This window comes from Ambystoma mexicanum, chromosome 2p, assembly GCF_040938575.1.
Source record: "Ambystoma mexicanum isolate Mex_15411 chromosome 2p, UKY_AmexF1_1, whole genome shotgun sequence".
In the NCBI taxonomy this organism is placed as follows: Eukaryota; Metazoa; Chordata; class Amphibia; order Caudata; family Ambystomatidae; genus Ambystoma; species Ambystoma mexicanum.
In genome coordinates, this window is record NC_090923.1 from 358,544,925 (window position 1) to 358,562,612 (window position 17,688).

Below are 17,688 nucleotides of genomic sequence, written 5' to 3' on the forward strand. Positions count from 1 at the left end.
ATGTCTCCCACCCCCTCCAACCCCCAGCACTGTGGGGCACCTGCCAGCAGGCCCCCACCCATGTCCAACTCATGTCTCCCACCACCCCCACCCCCCAGCCACCAGGGGCAGCCTCCACCAGGCCCCCACCCATGTCTCCCACCACCCCCACCCCCCAGCAGTGCAGGGGCACCCTCCACCAGGCCCCCACCCATGTCTCCCAGCACCCCCACCCCCAGCCACCAGGGGCAGCCTCCACCAGGCCCCCGCTCATGTCTCCCACCCCCCCCACCCCCCAGCACTGTGGGGCTCCTGCCAGCAGGCCCCCACCCATGTCTCCCACCACCCCACCCCCAGCAGTGCAGGGGCACCCACTACCAGGCCCCCACCCATGTCTCCCAGCACCCCCACACCCCAGCCACCAGGGGCAGCCTCCACCAGGCCCCCACCCATGTCTCCTACCACCCCCACCCCCCAGCAGTGCAGGGGCACCCACCACCAGGCCCCCACCCATGTCTCCCAGCACCCCCACCCCCCAGCCACAAGGGCAGCCTCCACCAGGCCCACACCCATGTCTCCCACCACCCCCACCCCCCAGCCACCAGGGGCAGCCTCCACCAGGCCCCCACCCATGTCTCCCACCACCCCCAACCCCCAGCCACCAGGGGCAGCCTCCACCAGGCCCCCACCCATGTCTCCCACCACCCCCACCCCCCAGCAGTGCAGGGGCACCCACCACCAGGCCCCCACCCATGTCTCCCAGCAACCCCACTCCCCAGCCACCAGGGTCACCCTCCACCAGGCCTCCACCCATGTCTCCCATCACCCCCACCCCCAGCATCCAGGGGCACCCTCCACCAGGCCCCCACTCATGTCCAACTTATGTTCCAGGGGGAGGGCCCTGCCGCGGAGAGAAATCTACCCCCAGCTAGTTGCTCTGAGAAGCGGATGACCCTGACATGCAAGGTGTGCATCACACACACCTGCAAAACAGGCCATGGCCATCACTGTCATGTCACTCAAACCCTCCCAAACCACAACATGACATGGCAAGCAATACCCATACACCAACACAGTAACGATAAGGTACACATTGCCATGTCCTAAATGTACAGTGGCATCAGACAATGATGCCTGACCCGGAATCAGATGAAATGACAGACCAACAAAATCTCCCAACCAAAATAAGTCATTTCCAAATGCATTACAAGAGTCGTTGACGTAACGTAACAATGAATGCCTGTCTACATGCACATTATGCATTGCAAAATCAACACTGCTGCTCATGTGTGCAGTGTCCTACTCCTGCAACACACTGCTCAGCACACAGCACAGTGAACAGCCATTGTGTGTGATGCACACCCTGAGCATCACATCTAAGTGACAGACCACATCAAACAGCAAATTAGGCATGTACAGGATCCATAATCGGTCACAGAACATGTGCTGCAGGGACACAGTGGGCACCAGAAGGCAAACAGTGTACACGTGGATATGCAAGGGTGGGAGTACATGTAGTGCATCAGAGTGCAAGTGTGTGGTTCTGCAAGGACATGCACTCCACATATGCATGTGCACTCAAGTGACCATCAGTGTTCTCTACACATCACATGTGAACATTCACCATGTGTACACCCCAGCATGTCAAACCACAACTATCCCCTCGCACCTGAAAGGAAAACACAACACATGAACAGGCATTGATCAGCAGAACACAACATGTACATAGGATACCACCATTACAATGTCAGAGTTCCCATCACACTGCAGGGCAAGGCAACTATCAACAACAACCCCCCCTCCCTCACAAATGACCATGACCCACTGAACAACTGCACCTGGGTCATGCAGCCTTCAAACCTCAATTCCACCTGGCCACAGGATCACCTTTACCCTTCGTCACCATCTCCCACCTTGTGTGTAAAAAGGTGCCTGCACCCTCATAATCAATGTCCAAAATCACAAAATCCAAGCCAGAAAAACGAACCAGAACACCCTCCAGTAGATGACTTGACGTAGCAGTACCACACAAAGGCCAAGTACTACCATAATGATGCAACAACCAAGGTAGCACAGCAAAACAATGTCACGACAGGATGTGAGACATGTGTGGTACATGACATAGGATGATGAACCATGAACGGATGTGTACTGTCACAGGTCCCCTGTACAGGCGCGGGAGTGTCACGAAACAACCACCCCACCATGTCCCGGGTGCCTGCAAGGTCAAATTCACACAGACCCCTGAGACCCTGGTGGGGAAGGAGGTTCAGGGATATGCAGTCGGGACAGGTGTTGACAAACTGGATGACTGGAATGAGTGGCAGGAGAGGGGAGGAGGAATGACACATGAAACTAAGGAATGCACGAAAATGTACAACCTGCATGAACACATACACAATCCAAACAAACTTGGACATCATTGTCATGGCCTTCTGTAGTCCAGGCTCAGGAGTGGTACGAACCTACCACCCCCTCTAGGGTTTTGGCGCCTGCAAGTTCAGGGCTTACACAGGCATCCGCAACCCCAGCGGGGAAAGAGGGTCAGGGAACTTTGCTTGGATAGGTACGGGAAGCAGGAACACCGGGTAGAGGGTACAGGTTTCAAAATTGCATAGGATCAAGGGAGATTAGGGAGAAAAAACATACCAAATTGAACCACACATACATCCATGCATTAGTTCACTCCCCAGCAAGCCTATGCAGAGCAGTTTGAAAGAAAAACAACAAGACACTTAGCTCTGGTTTTGAGTGCTGGCCTCCTGCCTGTGCACTCTCAGGTCCGGTTACAGGAGCACTGCAATGCTGCAAAGAGAGCCACAGTCAACAACCTGTACGTGCCAATTACACAAAAACACAACACCAAACATGCCCCATAGCAAAAAACTACTCTACAAACAGACAATCTGGGGTCGATGCTTCGTACCCATATATAACATAACCCCTGTGACGGGTCATACACAGTCAATGCAGTAAGTGAGCCACTGGTGGGTGCGTGGCAAATGGAACACCAATGTGTCACAATTCACACAACATGAAATGTTCCCTGGGTAAGCAGACAGACCCATATAGCAAGCCATGACTACAGAGCAAGTTGCGTACCACCATGACCGAAACAAAGTTGGCAGTGCATTTATCATAAAGTACATGGAAAAGACATGCACTGCACCCGAGTATGTCCCTTGCTGTATGTCCCTGTGAGCTGCCCCTTTCCATGTCTCGGAAGGCTACATGGTTGATACAAGTGCCTCAATGGACCTTGGTGTACCGGAGGGTATGTGCCACTGCCCCTGCATGTGTCCCAGACAACCCTACTATCAACAGTCATCAGTCCACAAACACATCTGAGCTGCATTGTGTGCTTCAACACCAATATTCGTCTAAGCTCACCCTCAGTGCTGTGACTAAGCCTGCATGTGCAACTCGCCTGGTGCAAGCTTTGCTGTGTCGTGGCCCCCCTGTGATGCTCACCTTGCCTGGAGTTCCTTGGAACATGTCAGCAGTTCTAGGATGTGGGTCTGCAATCACTGTGCCTCTGCTTGTGCACACATGTGCATGTGGGCACCAACAAATGGGTCCAGAATTCCGTCGTCCAATGGGCCATGTCTGCTGGCAAAGGTGCTCTGGAGGCTCATCCCCCTGCAGAAAGGGCATGAAACACATGATTAATGCTTCAAAGTCATCTGTGTGTGTCTCATCAGGCATCTCATTACTTGACCATGTCAGAGAGTCACATCACAAATCACACCATCAGTCCGTCTTTCACATCCAAAGTGTGAAACACTATCTACAGCACAAGTCACACAGCACCAGACATGCCACAGATATGACAGTCCAAAGCCCTTGTGTAATATTCTGTAACACCGAACCATCCTTGCGAGCCCATGGATAAGGGAGGCAGGAGGTGGCATATGTGAGTCAAGGACCCCAAGCAGCAAACACATATACAAGACAACCATGAAGGGCCCAGCTGCAACAGACAGTGGATGCCTTCAAAAGCCACAAAGCACCGCAAAGTCACATGAAAGCACAATAGACTAGCAATTTTAAACTAAATCAACTATTAACTAATTACACTAACAATGGAAAACCTACATTACCTATTTAAACTAACTACCAAACAGAAACTTAACTAACTAAACTAAAAGAAAAATCAAAAATGGCCACATACGACCCGGGGGGGAGGGGAGGCACCCAGGAGGGGGGAGGTACAGCGTGCTGCTCAACATCCACATGCGATGATGCTGAGCCAAAAAAAAAAACCTCCATGGGCTCAACGCCTGCACAGCCTGACCTATGTGGGAGATAGATGGTCGTCCGAGTCTGGCTCATCCTGTAAAGGAGGACATGGCACAGTAGCCTGGCCATGCCTAGCCGCAGCTTGCCCCTCGTCGGCAGCAAGTCTGCCGGACGGGTGAGCCTGGTTCTGTGTGGCGATGTGACATAGGTCTGCATGCAGAACCTCACGTGATACACGTGCTTCCTCTTGCAAGGTAGCACGTGTAACACGGAGTTCCTCCTGCAAGGCCTGGCTGGACAACCGCTGCACCTCCCGGCAAGCCTGTAGCTCAGCCGAGATGGTACGCTCAAGCTGTGCAAACCTCTCCTCTCCCTGCTGCCTCTGGGACATCATAAGGACACCCAGAGTGGATCTGAGGGAAGCATACTCCTCCCTCAGGGCATCCATGTGCGCCTCTGCGTGAGCAGCAATTGCTTGACGCAGAGACGACATTTCAGCCTGGCGTGCCCTGTCTGAGGCCGCCATGCCCAGCCTGAGCGAGCGGGCCGTGGACCGTGCCGCCTGCTGCTGGAGAAGCACCTGCCTAGCAGGGGGGAGCACAGATCAGGCCACATACTCCATGCTCTCAGCGATGTTCTCCATTGCTGCCCCCTGCCGTTCGGAATTGGCAGTCATGTCTTGCTCCCACTCAGTATACAACGGTTGCGCGCGGCAACCGCGTTGCCGGGCTTGACCCCTGCGGGACCCAAGGACCGGGGGTCCTCGCTGTGTTGGCACCGCCTGCGGCTGCACGACTACATGCCCCCGTCGACGTGATGTCCCAGGCACATCAGTGACTGGTGTGGCGGGTGACCCTGCGTCCCGATCCACCACGGGCGGAGGAACCAAGACTGTCTGATCCCTCAGTGCAGGTGTCGCAGACAGAGGAGTGTCCACATTTGAATCACTCACCCCTGACACATGGACTTGATGCTCATCCAATTCAACATGGACGTCAGAGTCGTCATCAAGGCTGGACTCATAGGCAGCCAGAGACAAGATGGACTGCAGCACTTGGGGGTTTTCTTGGCCTACCACCCCACGACCCCCACTAGTGCCGGGTTGATGTGGTGTTACCAACCCTGTGTCTGGCATGACAACACCATCCTCCGCCTCCATTGTGTCATCACCTGAAAAATAGAGAGAAAAAAGGTCACTACACATGTCAGAAGCACACGACACACACACGCACCGACAGCAAAGGCATCCGGCAGACATGTGACACACAACATATGACCTGGCATGCATGCTGGGTCTACTTTGAATAGCTTCTGTGATCAGACCTGTTGAAAGGTGGCAGTTTCCATGGAAGTGGGTCTATGCAGTGCAGAAAATGTGTACGCCACTCACTACCTACATGTACAAGCACTCCATGGTGTGTGCCAGGAAATGTGAAGGCAGTGCAATGTCAAATTCACACATCACGTGCATTGTGCATTCAATGTGTACCATATCTAGAAGCCAAGCACCCCTCCACCCTAGTACCAAAGCAGGGAGCCTAGCATGGTATCAAAAGGCTGACCATACACCTGTGTATTGACAAGCAGTGTTGACTGGCATCAACAGCTTAATGTGATTCAAATTACAACACTGCAAATGATGCTGGGACAGTAGGCAGGACACATGATGAAAACTCCGGAGGCCGCCCACGTGTGAAGAAGACACAACAAGAGTTGGACAGAGTCATTGGCCATTGAACAGGCTGAGGCCTGTGAGCCACACAGATTGTCAGAGCCTAAACACGTGTGCAACGCAGGACTGAGCCACAGTTGACATGGGAAGGCTGATGAGATGGCAGGCAATGTATGTAACCAAGGACTCATATTACAGTGTCCATCCAGTCAAGGACACATAGGGGCATGCGTGCAATGCACATGGAGCATCAATGGGCACTCATGTCCCTGCGGGACATGAGTGCCCACCCATGCACAGTACAAGTGAGATACCCTGCATCGAGTACTAAGGCTGTACCACACGGCATATGTCTGGCAGTTTCTACGCTGGAAGTTAGCATCTACACAGGACACATGAACAAGAAACTACACATTGGCAAGATTGAAGCAGACCAGTGCAAAGGTGGAACTGGGGTGCAGAGTGGCGGAGGAGGGACAAGGGAGCATGCCCACATGGAGTCCCGCATGCAGGCAGAGGAGACATGCATGACGGAAGCATTGCATTACTTACACATCAGAACCATGTATACGTCACATGTAGCAGCAATCATGCACAACACATCCCACAAGTGAAACACACACGTCCTCAACAAACACGCATCAACACTCACTGGACTGGGCATCAAAGTCCAGCATCTCTCCCACTCCTTCGACCAATTCAAGTGGTATGAACTCCGCAAAGAGAGCCTCATGCGGAGTGAGCTCTTCCTCCTCTGGTGCAGGCCCACCACCAGTCACCAGAGTCAAGTTGTAATTAGAGGCACGCTTAGCCTTAGTGCTGCGCTTGATGTCATTCCAACGCTTTTTGCACTCCTGCGCCGTGCGCACCTCATGGGCGAATGAACTGACATGTTCCGCAACATGCTTCCAGTGGGTGTCACGGTGGGCAGCCGTAGTCTGACTATTGGCACCCACTAGCATGTCACGGCTGTGGCCCCGCACGTAGTCCACGAGGAAGTCCAGTTCCTGCTTACAGAAAGGCTTCTTCCTCGACGTGCAGGAGGTCGTGGCTGTGTGTGGGGTCCCAGCCTGTGCTGCAGGTGCAACCTTCCTCCTCTTGGACTGTGGCGTAGACCCTGGCTGGCTAATGCCTCCCTGACCAGTATGGCCAGTGGGTTCGGTGGATTGAGCCAAGGGAGTGGCAGGTGGAGGGATGACCAAAGGCCTGACTTGTGTCAGTGGCAGCTGGGTGCCCACTAATGGACCCTGCGCAGCAACATCAGCTGTGGCAGGGTCATTGACCGCAATGGTCCTGGTTGGCAGACTCACAACCGGGGTGCTGTTGGGTGCATCTGCCCCTGCACTTGCCAACACCCGGCTGTTCGGGGCAGCAGATGACATGACTGCCCCAGGGACACGTGTCTTGGTCTGAGCATCCGGGCGTGCCCCTATGGTTTCCCCCCTGGCCTGTTGGAGATCTACCAAGGGCTCTTCAAGTGCCAACGCAGCCTGCGCTGGCAGACCCTGAGCCTGGCTGGCGGTGTCCACAGCTGCTCCAGCAGCTAACACTACCCTTGGGCCCGTGGCAGTCGATGGAACGGACTGCCGGGTCATACGGGTGCCAGTGCCAGATGCAGAAGCTGCATCCCCCGGAACCACAGGGGGTGGTGGCATGGCTGCACCAACACATGGCACAACATTGTGCTCAAGTGGCGCACCCCTGCCTCTTCCCCCTCTGTGGCTGCCCTGGACACTCTGGAGTCCCCCTACTCCCTGGTCACCACGGCCATGTCCCGACCATGCCCGCCACGAGGAGGATGCCCAGCTGAGGTGCCCCTCACCTTTGGTGCCCTCCCAACCATGGCACAGATGTAGTAGTTCTGGCACAGATGGAGTGGTGCCAATGGGAGGTGTACACCACAATTGACCTGGGCAATTGGGGTGAAGGGGGTGGGAAGCAAGATGTTAACAGCCCCCCTGCACCTGCAAGGCTGTATGTGACCCCGGTGATGTGGTGACGGGTCACGCAACGCTCAGGCACCCCAAAACTGCAGTAAAACCGTGCACGCAACCCTGCAGCCTACGTACGTGGATTCAACCTCCCACAGTACGCGGTGGCACCCAGTAACACAAATAATGCGTACACGTGGGACACGCAGGCTAAGATGACATCGAAAATGGGTGCGATACCTAGGGGCACCCACAGTGGGAAAAAGAGCGTGTGCGACTCACCATCTGACTAGCGCGATGCAGAAAAACACACGTAGCCAATACCCCCGCCAAAAGAAGAGATACGTCCTTGATAGCTGTGAAGTTGTGATGGCGCGCGAAACAACAGGAAGCAGCAACACACGTTGGTCTCCACAAAAGGCATGTACAGCAAACTGCTGGGCCCGCTCACCTTTAACCCGTGCTGAGGGAAACGCACGCGCGCGTCATGTCACTTACGCGCATGGGCCCTTTCCTCGTATTACACGTGGATGTGCAGTTTTTCACGCGCGCTGAAATGCCCATGCACGCCTGTACGCGTCACGTCACAGGGGCGCTTGCGCTTGAGGGGCCTTCTGTCCAATGAAAATGCGTATGCGTGCAGACGCGCTTACGCGCTAAGGGCCTTTCCTCGAATTACACGCTGACGTGCAGATTTTTCACGTGCCAAATCACTCCGTATCAAGCTGGCCACGCGTAAGCACACGGAAGACCACGCTCCTGTCCAGAAGGCTGAACTACTGCCCCCCAGAGCCCCGAGCACGCTCCCACCTGCCATCTGCTGCTGCCTGACTGCCTGCTGCCCACGTGCCCTGCCATTTGCTGCCTGCACATCAGCCAGGGGTGCTGTTGCTGTGACCACCCCTGCTGGAACCGAAGACTCCCGACTGGGATTGCATCGCTCCACAGCCCAGCCCCAGGACCCAGTTGCCCACCCACTCCTGCCTCTGGGGTTGTCATGTCGGGGCAAACACCATCTGAGACCACTGACAACCCCCGGCCAGAGAGGCAGAGGGGCACCAGCTTCAGTGCCACCAAAGTTGGTGTCCGGGTGGAGCAAGTCCTGGGGCAGTATGATGCCCTCTTCGGAAGTTCCCGCGCCGACAAGGAAGGACGGACTTGGATCTGGACTGACATCGTGACTGCCATCAATGCGGAGGGGGTGGCAGTCCGCGACTTACAACATGTCAAGAAGCGCTGGGAGGACTTCAGGTCCAGGACCCTGAACAAGGCCCGGCGCCTCTTGAAGGCAGCGGATGCCAAGGGGCGCCGGGGCCACTTGTCGGAAGAACAGATGAGGATCCTGGAATACATATCCCCAGCGCTCCACGTCCAGGTCCTTGAGAGGCAGACCCGTCTGGAGTCGAGCGGTAAGTGTACATGCATCCTGATTGTGAGCAGTGCGTGTGGTGATTTTTCAGTAGAGTGCAGGTTGCACATCTGTTTGTATGGGGTCGAGTATGGGTGGGGGTGTACAGGGCCGTGGGGCTAACACATGCAAGGGCTGGAATGTGTGAGACATGGATGGTGCTTGTGAGTGTAGGCTTGCATGCCAAATGCAGTTGTGTGGGAACAGATGTTTGGATGAATGTGTATGTAAGTAGACATGTCCGTGATGTCACGCATGTATGTTGTTTTCATCTGCATGTATCAGCACTGTGTACATGTGCATGTGTGTGTATTTGACAAGGGTGCAACAGTGATGCAACATGGATGCATGTGACAGCGGCATGTGGAAGCCTGATCAGCAGATGTGACATGGATGCCCGTCTGAACACTGCGACACTTGGCAGAGGTGTACACATGCATGCAAGTGTGGTGGTGTGTGTACATGTGTGGTGCACTTCCTGTGTTGCATGTGATGTCTGGCTCACCTTTGCCTGCTCATGCTGTTGTATGTGTATGGATGGTGCTGGCAGTTGTGGTATGGCTCATGTGTGCGAGTTGAAATGACATGTGTGTTGGGGATTGTGATGACATGTCTGAGGTTTGCCAATGCCACTCATGTACAACTGTCATGTGTGTATGTGTCCATTGTACAGTGCCCTGATGCCTGTGTTTTATTTCTCCCTGTCTGCAGCGTCAACTGATGAAGAAGGCGGAGAAGGTGCTGTGGAGCACAGCGGCGGGGATCCCACCGCCAGCCGGAGACGCAAGGCCCGGCTCCCCTCCCATGTTGTGATCTCGTCGGGGAGTGAGGAGTCCAGTGCCGCGTCCCAGGCCGCAGCTGCCGGGGGGAGGTCCAAGAGGCAGAGGTTGGAGTTGGACATCTCGGCAGCAGAAGGGGCAGCTGGGACCCCACAGGGCCCAACAGGGGAAGATGCCACGGAGTCATCCAGGTTGGTGGGGGGTTTGGTGGAGGAGGAGGCCGTGCAAGCAACAGAGACGGGGTCTGGAGGTGGGGATCCCACTGGTGCTAGTGGTGCAGTGCAGGACCAGGGACAGGAGGCAGCACAGGCCGCCGCCGAGGTGCCTGTGTGCAATCCTGCCCCCGATCCTGTCCCTGCATCATCTTGCACCAGCAGGGATGCCTTCGTCCAGACCCGTTTTCAGGCAGGGGATGAGCTCACGTCAACTGGCCTTCCTCTGCCTGCGGACGTGGCTATCCGGGTCCGGGTTGAGCCTGTTCTGAGTGGTGTGGCGTTGCGTCAACCGGCCATGCGAGGTGACCTGCAGTCTTTTCATGAGGAGACTGCACGTCATCTCGAATGGCTCGTTGACCACGTCAGCCTGCTGGGACAGGTCACCCAGGCCAGATTCCTCCGTATGATGGGGCTTGCTACGACCCCCTCCTCAACTGGACCCCCTACGCGCCAGTCATCCTCTGTGCCATCTTCCCACCCATCAGTCACCTGGGTGCCCTGTGGAGCTGCCTCTGACGGTGCGGCCAGGCTGCTGGAGGAGGCATCCCTGCCACAGTCGGGAGTCGGACGTCCAGCAGGGGTGGCCACATCAACGACTGCACCCCAGCCGTCGGAGGATGTGCAGGCAGCAGGAGGCAGTGCACGGGCAGAGGCACAGCAGCAACAGCAACGTGGTGGGAGCCATGAAGGCTCAGGGCCTTCAACATCGGAGGGGCAGGCATCGGCCGGAGGGCAGGAGGACCCAGGACAGAGAGTGTCTTCCGTGTGGCAGCGGTTGGGCCACGCCATAGATGCGGAGCGGCAGCGGGCGGAAGAGGCACGGCTCACAATGGTCAGGGCGGAGAACTCCATGCGGAGGGCCCTGAGGCGGGCCGAGTGCCTCGAGGCAATCCGCAGGGGTTTGGAGGTGGACACGTCAACGGCCCTGCGGACCCTCGGGGCCATGGAGGAGGACCGCCTCCGGGACATGGAGCAGGAGTTTGATGATGCCCTGGCCCGGGACATCCACAAGTGAGCCGTCAAACTAGCCCGCTGCCCTTGTACATAGTTATGTAGGTAGTGTTAGGTTTCATTTTGTTTTGGATTTAATTTGGACCTTTCGGACATTGGCCACATTTTTGTAAATAGTTTATTTTATTAGTTAGTGTAGTTAGATAGGTTTCCTTTCTTTTGTTGGGATAATGGACCCTGGCTTGTTCCCATGTACATAGTTCACTGTTGGATTGTATTTTTCTTTCACATTTTAACCATGGAGCAATGGCTTTCTTTTTTATTTCCCATTGGATTTTGTTTTGTGGACAGTGACTTTGGACACCATTACTTTGGGATATGATTTTTGGTTTTGCTTTTTTTCACGGACATGCTTCTTTTAATTTTTGTACATTCACATTTATGTTTCTTTATTTTTGATTCTATTTATGTTTGCTTTAATACATATTGTTTTATCATACTTCAATGTGTAGTATCATCTCATTGGTTTCATGCATTTCATGATATGGGTTTTGAGATTCACTGACACCCATTGGGTGTATGTGAGGGAAATGTGTTTGTTTCGGAACTTGCAATTGGTGTTCTGTCATGTAATTGCCAATTATGAGTGGGTGGATGCAATACTCGGGTGGGTGTTTCACATTTGGAGGCTGACCATAGGGACCAGGGATCTAGATTGTGATGACATGTTGGCTGGGGAACATGAGTTGGACATGGGTGGGGGCCTGCTGGCAGGTGCCCCACAGTGCTGGGGGGTGGGGGGGGTGATGACATGAGTTGGACATGGGTGGGGGCCTGCTGGCAGGTGCCCCACAGTGCTGGGGGGTGGGGGGTGGTGAACATGTGTTGCACATGGGTGGGGGCCTGCTGGCAGGTGCCCCACAGTGCTGGGGGGTGGGGGGGTGGGAGACATGGGTGGGGGCCTGGTGGAGGGTGACCCTGCACTGCTGGGGGGTGGGGGTGGTGGGAGACATGGGTGGGGGCCTGGTGGAGGCTGCCCCTGGTGGCTGGGTGGTGGGGGTGGTGGGAGACATGAGTTGGACATGGGTGAGCCTGCTGGCAGGTGCCCCACAGTGCTGGGGGGTGGGGGGTGGGGAACATGAGTTGCACATGGGTGGGGGCCTGCTGGCAGGTGCCCCACAGTGCTGGGGGGTGGGGGGGTGATGACATGAGTTGGACATGGGTGGGGGCCTGCTGGCAGGTGCCCCACAGTGCTGGGGGGTGGGGGGGTGGGGAACATGAGTTGCACATGGGTGGGGGCCTGCTGACAGGTGCCCCACAGTGCTGGGGGGTGGGGGTGCAGGGGTGCATGAGTTGGACATGAGTGGGGGCCTGCTGGCAGGTGCCCCACAGTGCTGGGGGGTGGGGGGGTGGGTAACATGAGTTGCACATGGGTGGGAGCCTGCTGGCAGGTGCCCCACAGTGCTGGGGGGTGGGGGGGTGGGGAACATGAGATGCACATGGGTGGGGGCCTGCTGGCAGGTGCCCCACAGTGCTGGGGGGTGGGGGGGTGGGTGACATGGGTTGGGGCCTGGTGGAGGGTGACCCTGCACTGCTGGGGGGTGGGGATGGTGGGAGACATGGGTGGGGGCCTGGTGGAGGCTGCCCCTGGTGGCTGGGTGGTGGGGGTGGTGGGAGACATGAGTTGGACATGGGTGGGGGCCTGCTGGCAGGTGCCCCACAGTGCTGGGGGGTAGGGGGGGTGGGGAACATGAGTTGCACATGGGTGGGGGCCTGCTGGCAGGTGCCCCACAGTGCTGGGGGGTGGGGGTGGTGGGAGACATGGGTGGGGGCCTGGTGAAGGGTGCCCCTGCACTGCTGGGGGGTGGGGGTGGTGTGAGACATGGGTGGGGGCCTGGTGGAGGGTGCCCCTGCACTGCTGGGGGTGGGGGTGGTGGGAGACATGGGTGGGGGCCTGGTGGAGGGTGCCCCTGCACTGCTGGGGGGTGGGGGTGGTGGGAGACATGGGTGGGGGCCTGGTGGAGGGTGCCCCTGCACTGCTGGGGGGTGGGGGTGGTGGGAGACATGGGTGGGGGCCTGGTGGAGGCTGCCCCTGGTGGCTGGGGGGTGGGGGTGGTGGGAGACATGAGTTGGACATGGGTGGGGGCCTGCTGGCAGGTGCCCCACAGTGCTGGGGGTGGGGGTGGTGGGGAACATGAGTTGGACATGGGTGGGGGCCTGCTGGCAGGTGCCCCACAGTGCTGGGGGGTGGGGGTGGTGGGGGCCATGGGTGGGGGCCTGGTGGAGGCTGCCCCTGGTGGCTGGGGGGTGGGGGTGGTGGGAGACATGAGTTGGACATGGGTGGGGGCCTGCTGGCAGGTGCCCCACAGTGCTGGGGGGTGGGGGTGGTGGGGAACATGAGTTGGACATGGGTGGGGGCCTGCTGGCAGGTGCCCCACAGTGCTGGGGGGTGGGGGTGCAGGGGGACATGCGTTGGTGGGCAGTAGTGCAAGTTGACATGTGGGTTGGCTGGGGGGCATGGCCATGGTGGATGGGGTGCCTGCAGGACATGTGCAGGGTAGGCCCCTGTGGTGTGAGCCACCTGCAGGAGCCGTGGAGGGTGTAGAGGGAAAACCTGGGAGGACCCACACGTGCAATTCACGTGTGGTGCTCACCGCGCACCCCTGTAATACACGTACCCTGATGGAATCGCGTGTGGAACTTCCCGCGCACCCCTGAAATACACGTACCCTGCTCGCACGGGGCCAATCGCGTGTGGAACTTCCCGTGCATCCCTGAAATACACGTACCCTGATGGAATCGCGTGTGGAACTCCCCGCGCACCCCTGGAATACACGTACCCTGCTGATGTTGCGTGTGAAACTTCCCCCGCACCCCGAAATACACGTACCATGATGAAATCGCGTGTGGCACTTCCCGCGCACCCCTGAGATATGTGTACCGTGCTCGCACGGGCCCAATCGCGTGTCGAATTTCCCACGCACCCCTGAAATACACGTACCCTGCTGAAATCGCGTGTGGCACTTCCCGCGCACCCCTGAGATACACGTACCCTGCTCGCACGGGCCCAATCGCGTGTGGAAATTCCTGCGCACCACTGAAATACACGTACCCTGTGAAAAATCGCGTGTGAAACTTTCCCCGCACCCCGAAATACACGTACCCTGCTGAAATCGCGTGTGGCACTTCCCGCGCACCCCTGAGATACGCGTACCCTGCTCGCACAGGCCCAATCGCGTGTGGAAATTCCCGCGCACCCCTGAAATGCACGTACCCTGCTGAAATCACGTGTGAAACTTCCCCCGCACCCCGAAATACACGTACCCTGCTGAAATCGCGTGTGGAACTTCACGCGCACCCCTGAAATACATGTACCCTGCGGAAATCGCGTGTGGAATTTCCCACTCACCCCTGAAATACGCGTACCCTGCTCGCACATGGCCAATCGTGTGAGGTACTTCCCGCACACTCCAGTGATACACGTAGCCCGCTTGCCGTGCTGGTACAGGGTTAGCGCAGCCCTTTGCGCTGGATTGGGTATATTGATGGCTTTTCCCTGCGTGAGAGGCGTTCTTGGGGGCGTAACTGGCGCTGCTGCAGGGTCGCTGCGCCACTGTGCGTCACGGCTGGTTTTGGTGGCTGGAATCCATGAATACGCTGTGTGCGGAAATGGATTTTAGCGCACGCGGCTGGCGCAGGGATTCGCACGCGCACACTGTGCGCCAGCCACTTGCGCCACTTGTGCGCTGAATTCTATGAATTACCCCCTTAACCAATTAAGTGCCATGGGTATTTCTCCCCAGTGCCAGGTCCTTTTTTGGTGATTTTGGAATGTGGCCATTCAATGGCTTGTAACTTTTTTGTTACATGAGATATCTCCGCCAAATTTGGCTCCTTTTTTCCCACATGTAGGATCCCAGGTTGCTGTAGGGGGGTGAGAGAAAATAAGGAAAAAGTGCGAACATTTTGGGTTTTTTCAAAAAAATGCCAATAAAATGATGTACAAAGAAGCCTGTGGTTTTTTCCTTGTAAGAGCTAGGAACAAATGGTTTGCTGTGCTGAGTTCCCCAATGTCGTGGCTTTCAGGAACAGGTTGAGTGGAAATGGAAATAAATTATTTTGATGTGGTTATCAACCGTTTTGTGAGTGGTAGGCGATTTTTGCCATTTTTGCCAATTGGACATGCATGGACGGAATGGAAGAAAAGGGCAGGAAAGCCAAATTGGAGGAGAGAAAGGCATATATTTCTGAAAAGTAGACAAAATTCCAAGTTTACGAAGGGGTGATTTGCATAGGTCAGGCAACAACTAGGTAGGGGAAACTGCCATCGAATGGTGGAAAAGCGGGAAAATGACTGAAAAAAAAGGTATGTGTTGGACATGGTTGACTTAGTACGGCAATGGCTTCTATGAATTTTGAGAAAAGCAATGCTCCGCTACATTCCCCCGACTCTTGCAGTTAGGAGAGCATACCATTTTTGTAGTGTTTTTACAAAACAAGCATTACCACAAGCCAAACACTGAGCCATGGTACACAGGAGTTTTACGCTCACGGCCTGACCAGACGCACTTAGCATGTGTAAATTGGGAAAACCAATGTGGTGAGGAATGGCAGCCATACATTTTTTGAAAGAGCACAGGGAGACCTTTTCAAGGGTAGGTGACTTGTGCAGGTTACAAAAGTGTATGGTGGCTAAAGCAGCGACTAAATGTAGGTCACATTTGGGAAAAGACAGGGTTGTGAGACAAAGGGCACCAGCAAATGGGTCAAAACGTTATGAAAACCACACAAACACAACACATGGCCTACCGTCCCGTGTTCCCACAGGTGTCCCGATGAAAACGGTACCCCACATGTGTGGGTGCACCTACCTGGCCGCCAAGGGGAAAGCCTAAAACACAAGTAACCCCAAGTCTGTTTTCAGAGCGAAATCTCAGACATTCTGCCGACCGGCACAACGTACAGATATGGGCCTCGGGTGTCCAAGCCACCGAGGAAAACAGGGAACCCCATGCATTTCAGAAAAGAGGACACCCGTGGGAATCCGCAGAGGTATGATTTGCGCACATCGCCCCAGATTTTATTACCCAGACAGCCTTGCAAAGTCCGAAATGTGGGGAAAAAAATGCTTTTTCTGCACATTTCGCTCGACGCACCCATCGAAACACGCCCCCAACAACACATGGCCTACCGTCACACGTTCCCACAGGTGTCCCTATGAAAACGGTACCTCACATGTGTTGGTGCACCTACCTGGCCGCCAAGGGGAAAGCCTAAAACACAAGTAACCCCAAGTCTGTTTTCAGAGGGAAAACTCAGACATTCTGCCGACCGGCACAACGTACAGATATGGGCCTCGGGTGTCCAAGCCACCGAGGAAAACAGGGAACCCCATGCATTTCCAAAAAGAGGACACCCGTGGGAATCCGCAGAGGTATGATTTGCGCACATCACCCTAGATTTTATTACCCAGGCAGCCCCGCAAAGTCTGAAATGTCAGGTAAAAAACACTTTTTCCGCACATTTTGCTCGACGCACCCATCGAAACACGCCCCCAACAACACATGGCCTACCGTCACGCGTTCCAACAGGTGTCCCGATGAAAACGGTACCTCACATGTGTGGGTGCACTTACCTGGCCGCCAAGGTGAAAGCCTAAAACACAAGTAACCCCAAGTCTGTTTTCAGAGCGAAATCTCAGACATTCTGCCGACCGGCACAACGTACAGATCTGGGCCTCGGGTATCCAAGCCACCAAGGAAAACTGTAACGCTCACCTGATTCCCGCAGAGGCGCCGGTCTTGACTGGGTGAATGCCGTATCTTCAAAGGTGATGTGTAACACACGGTTGGCTCTTTGGGCTGGACCTCTGTGCACTGTATGTCTGACTCGAAGAGTAATATGTCTGCAGATAGAAAATATGGGATTAATGAACTGGGGTTATTGGGTGCCTCTCTCCTCTTCCCTTTCTCTTCTCCTGTAGAACCCCAAAGGTTAACACCCTCACCTTAGGTAAGTGAACGCCGAGCTCTCCATCTGCCTCGGGGCAGGGTGCCGTAACCAGTTTCTTCACTGGATAAGGGTGCAGGCCTCCTGACCTCAGAGGACTGCTGTCCGTCGTTAACTGCACGAACGGTAAGTTCTGGGCACTTCAAATGTCTTAAAAGTCTTTTGTAATGATATCTCTTGTTTTGCAGGGTTCCGGCGATGGCGGATGGCGGGCTGATGAGAGTTGAGGATCGAACCCACGTGAGGAATAGAAGCGCCTGGAAGCACGTAAGTAAGCGCTTGTAGCCTGCTTCACGATGCGCACTAACTGTCCCTTTTATCTTGCAGGTACAAGTTCAGAGCTTTAGAGAAGCTGAAGGGTGCTGGAATACCCACTGGATTCGGCGTGGGAAGGAGTAATGGCACGTGAGTAATAAAGTTGCCCAATGTCTTTAAACGCACCTTCTTTTGTCTTTCAGATGCGGGATGCAGCGCTGAAGGCCTCCGGAGCGTGCGAAGAGCTGGT